Here is a 5,037-nt window from a genome sequence, read left to right as displayed (position 1 = left end):
TAACCACACAGCAACACAATAGAGGGAAGAGCAAATTGTTCTGCGAGCTAGAGGAGGAACCGACTAACACAACCTGAGGAAGCTCCTTGAGAGAGAAGACCATTCCAGGCAGAGGAAAGGGGAGGTGTAAGATCCTGACAGGCGCTATTTGTGTGGAGAGTGGAAGCAAGTTTAGCTGAGGCATAAGTGCGCGAGGGGATGGTAAGTGATGAGCTCCGAGTTAAGTACTTCGTCTTTCTGTGACTCTGTTTCACATCTCTCTACCTCCAGGGGTATTTGAGAAAACAAAATGTAATTCTTTGTGAACATCCCTTGAAAATCCCACTGTATTGTGCAGACAGGGGCTAGGGCGAGTTCCTGAGGGCGCCCTAGGAGCCCATGTAAATGGCGGGAGCACGCCAGCCATGCACACGGCTTCCTTTGGCAGAACAGCAGAGTCTTTATGAGCTCTGCTTCCAGTCCTATGCTCATGCAGATTCAGAGACCCTGGATTTCAGCATCTCCTCCGTCCTTTCTATGAACTCCTTGGGTTTGGAGTAAGATACATCTGGGATCAAATTCTGGTCTGCTAGTTACCAGGTGTGAAACTGTTAGGCTCTCTAAGCCTCCCTTAGCGTCTATTTCCTCATATATAAAATAGGACTAATATTGCCTCTGCTCATTGATTTGTAAGGAGCTGATGAAGTATTTTATGAGAAAGTTCTTAGTAAGCGTTCTCATAAAATATTATGAGAAATATGTGAAAATTTCTAAGATCATCGTTTCCAATATCATCTTCATCACCACCATTATTTTCCGCTTACTTTTAATGAGAATCCCTCGTGATGAATAAACCACACTCTCATTTCAATGGGAGACACACTATCTTGGAAGTTAGGAAAGCTAGATTCTATTCTCAGTTCTGCCCTTTTCGTCTTAGATTCCTTCCCCGGTCCTCTCTCTTCTCCTTTCTGCATGTCAGGAACTATATTTTCCAGATTCCTTTGACCACAGGCTTTCCAGTAGGTGAAGCCACGGACATGCTCTTGTTGCAGAGTGGCGGGTGGGAGAAGGGAAAAGCAGGTTATTTCATCTTCTCTTGCTGTACCTTAGGAGCTGGATTTTTGCAGCTTCTGTGTATTTACCGTAACTCCAGATCTTGCTGCCTTCCAAGAGTTCTAAGGTTCTAAGTTTCTAGCTTCTATCAGATGGGCCTGGCTGCTGACCTCTGATAACTCTCCTTCCGCCTGTTGGCCCTCTAGCCCTAAGGAAAGTAGGAGTTATCTGCTTTTGACGTTCTCCTGGTTGCCTCTCCACACCACTTGGCTTCTGGGTTATTTCCCGTGGAACCCCTTCCATACTGAAAGACATTCCTAGAGTGGTTTTACTATCTGGACCCTGACTGATGTCCAAGCTGAGTTATTTCTCTAGTAAAATGAAGCCCGTGGATGATCTGAAGACATCTTCCACTGTTAACATTCAAGTAATTTTTCAGTCAAAGACTTTCACAGTTGGTCGCATCTACGCCTCCTGCCAGGCTCTTTCTCTTTAGCCACAGCCGTCTCTCCGGCTTCATCAATTTGCTCCAAGTCAGAATCAACATCCAACCTCACCAGCAATACTTGACACTTGGTTCCCCAACACCAGTGCCATCCTAGTGCAGCCTTGAGTCATGAGTAAAAGATTTAACTGTGTCGTTCTCTTTGTTCTGCATTGGCCTATTTGATCTTTCTCTCCCCCTTCTAGAGGCAGATGGTAAGCACTTTGCATAGGTGTGTTTGCAGAGTCTGTGGAAATCACCTGGACCAGAGGAAGCACTCACTTAAAGTTTGGTGGAAAAATACTCGCTACATCATAGGTCTGCTTCGTCCTAAATTTTTAGAGTGCCCCACCTTGAATTCTCTTATGAACTATCGTCAGACAGACTGATTCAAATCCTGGCTCTGCCACTTATTACTGTGTGACCTTGGCAACTTTAGTTAATGTCTTTTAGACCTTGCCTGCTCTGCATATTTGGGGCACTAGTCCTTACCTCACAGGATTATTGTAAGGATGGACAGAGCTGAAGGCCATTTTCTTCCCCCTTCCTTGAACCTGACCTCCTTGCAGACTCATACCTGACCTCGCCTCAGCCTCTCACCTCTTTCTGTGTTCAGACTTGGCTCCCTCCTCCGCTGTGATCTGAAACAATAAACTCACTGTTCTAGTAAACCAAATGTCTTTCTGGGGACTCCCTGCTCCACACCCCATTTCTATCAAATTTACAATCCATGAAAGAAAACCAGAAACCTCTCTCTTTCAAGGGCTACAAACTAAGATGCCAAGATGTGAACTCTTATTTCCAGACCACACAATCCCCAGGCCACATCTAACATGCTTAGTCAGGCCAATCATTCAGATTCCAAAGACACTGACATTTCTCTCCACAATTTGCAAGCAAAGCAATAATGCTCTAATTATGTGTCTATTATCGTCATCATCATAATGCACCCACATGGATGGTGGCAGCAAGGCTGGGTTAATATATTCATTAGGAACAGGCACGAGCAACATGACATTAATACTGCTAATAATACCTAATTGAGCTTAATTACAATGTGATGACTAATATATTGTGATGAATTTATTCTCAAAGTATTTACATATTTGTAGTTAAGTAATTAGCATTCTGCCCATAAATAACTCCTCAAAAGTCCACTCCAGCTCTGGAGCTGAAGGGAGACTGAACACGCTGCCTGCTTGGAATGGCCTGACAAAAAACGCTCTTAATTTGTGCAGAAATATATATGTCACGTCTTCCTCAAAGGCAAAGTGAACGGGCCCCCCCGGGAAAGCATTCCGGGGAAGATGGCGGTAGGAGAGAGGTTTGCTCTTCTCAGCTTCAAGAGTCTGACCGGGATTAAGAGCTTTCAAAGCCCCCCAGGCTTTGCCGTGCTTGTCAGACCACACAGAGAGCTCTGTGATCTGTCCTGGGTGACAGGCTTGAAGAGGGACATTTATAAACGGAGGGAGGGTGAGGCAGGTGGAGAGAGCTCACAGAGGTGCAGCTGAAAGTACACAGCATGTTTAACTTGCAGAGAAGAGTGGCTGAGATATGAAAGCTGTTCTCTCAGCCTTGAAGGGCTGTCATGGGGCGGCAGGAACAGACTGTGAAGTGGACAGTAGAACAGATTTTGAAGTCAAGGAGATGCGTTTGAATCCCAGCTTGGCCACTTACGTCCACATCACCTTGGGCCAAAAACACAGTGTCTCTAGGCCTGCTTCCTCTTTGGGTTGTATTAATTATATCTTCAAAAAAGGAGATGACGCCTGAGATCTGGAATCCCAGAATCCTCACCTACCTGCCTCATGGAATGAAGTTTCGACTGCCCAGGCACTAGAACCGTACTGCATTGCATGCCTGTTCTCGCCACTTAAAATCTAGTGACGTGGGGATCGCTGTGGACATCAGATTTCTCACCTATAAAATGAAGACTAACATCACACCTAACACATACAATTGTCCTGAGAACTGAATGAAGAAAATGGTTCATGTAAAGTGCTTGGAGCACTCAGCACATAGTAAGCACTTAATGTATTATTACTATGCCCACCTTTCAAGTTCAGGGTTTAGCTTCAGAGGAAAATATCCACCCTAGCTAGTTGAGGCAGAAATGGAATTTACTATAGTGATTAAATGTTCAAGAGTCACTGAGAGCTGAGGACAAGCTCAACAAGGTTGCATTTTCAGGAGTCAACTCCCAGAGCCAGGCCATAGACCCCAAGAGAGCTGCCACCTCTACTACCATCTGGAAGCCACCAGAAATAAACCCATCTCCTTGGTCACAGGCGGGAAGCAGCTGCAATCAGGGAACTGCCGCTCTTAGGATGCACTGCCACTGCTGCCAGCTGCAGGGCCACGTGGTGCGACTGCAGCCTCCAGCAGCTGCATCACTGCTGGGCACGCTGCATCTCCACACCCACGCAGCTGGCTCACGGACAGGGTGCCTCTGCTGATGCAGCCACAGGAGAAACCTCCACAACCTCAGTTCCCAGCAGAAGCGGCAGAAGCGAGGCCTCCCTCGCTTCTAAATCTCACACGAGACAATCCGATTGGCCAAACTTCAAAGACACTGAGAACCCCAGTTGCAAGGGAGTCTGGGAAAGGAGTCTTTCAAAACGCTGTAGTACAGAACAGCACACTAGAAGCAGGTAGAGTGGACGTTGAGTTCTATTCACCTTTGCCATCGTGACACCTGTGCTCTGTCCCAAGGTGAACAGATGACATTCTAGGAAAACATACTGTCTACTACTAGCCAGGACTTCAGCCCCAGAGCTCTCTCTGCTTGTCCATATAAAGACAGAAAAACCTCTTTTGCTCCTTCAGCTTAAGAACCAGACAGGAATGTGGGCAAATAATTGCTCCTTGGGCCTTTCCCTTGACTCCATCCCAATCTTAGACCTCTAGGTTTTATCATTTCCACAGTGGGAAGAATCAACCCCAAAAGACACAGCACTTCTCCCTAAAGCGTAGAGCTGACCACTTTAGTAGGATGTCAGTTCCTCCTTCCATGATCCTGTTCACGCTCCAAGACGCGGGAAGAGCCAAGAGAATCCCACCTGCAGGCAGACGCAGGCTGTCTTACGGCCCCAGCGCGTGCTGGTTATTCTCCACTGGCCAATTGCGCCCCCTAGATCCACTGTCCGCCTGTCTTCTGCCAGGAGCCTGACCCGCAAGGACGGCACTACCAGTGCTCCCTACCTTTAAGCTTCTAGGGAGTTTGGTCAGTGGGAGGCACTGGCAGAAGATCCGAGGCAAGAGGAGAGAGAGAAGGGTATTTTTGCCCCCCTTCCTCTGGATTTCAGCTCTGAAGTTCTGGCAGTGTCTGCGTCCGCTTTGGCTATACCTCCCAGCCAGGAGACCCTACTTTCTGGGCTCCAGTAGCATTTTCTTCCCTTTCACCTTAAGGCCTAGGGACGTAATAACTTTCCACTGCTCCTAGCCCCTGAGGGCATCAACATCACTTTCTGGTTCATTTAACCCTCCCCATTGTTCTATTCAGTTCTATTATTAAATTC

At 47.0% G+C, this 5,037-nt stretch overlaps 1 long non-coding RNA gene across 1 annotated transcript in view; it reads right to left on the bottom strand.

Annotated features, from left to right (window-relative positions):
- Window positions 1-1,966, bottom strand: part of LOC139081880 (uncharacterized) — a 6,983-nt gene extending 5,017 nt beyond the window's left edge. Inside the window, exon 1 of the long non-coding RNA XR_011537326.1 lies at window positions 1-1,966. This exon is cut by the window's left edge and continues 1,399 nt beyond it. This is a non-coding gene — a long non-coding RNA (uncharacterized lncRNA).
- Between the last annotated feature and the right edge of the window lie 3,071 nt (window positions 1,967-5,037).

The sequence above is a fragment of the Equus przewalskii genome, chromosome 2 (genome assembly GCF_037783145.1).
Source record: "Equus przewalskii isolate Varuska chromosome 2, EquPr2, whole genome shotgun sequence".
Taxonomy (NCBI): Eukaryota; Metazoa; Chordata; class Mammalia; order Perissodactyla; family Equidae; genus Equus; species Equus przewalskii.
This window is presented reverse-complemented; position numbering and strand designations above follow the sequence as displayed.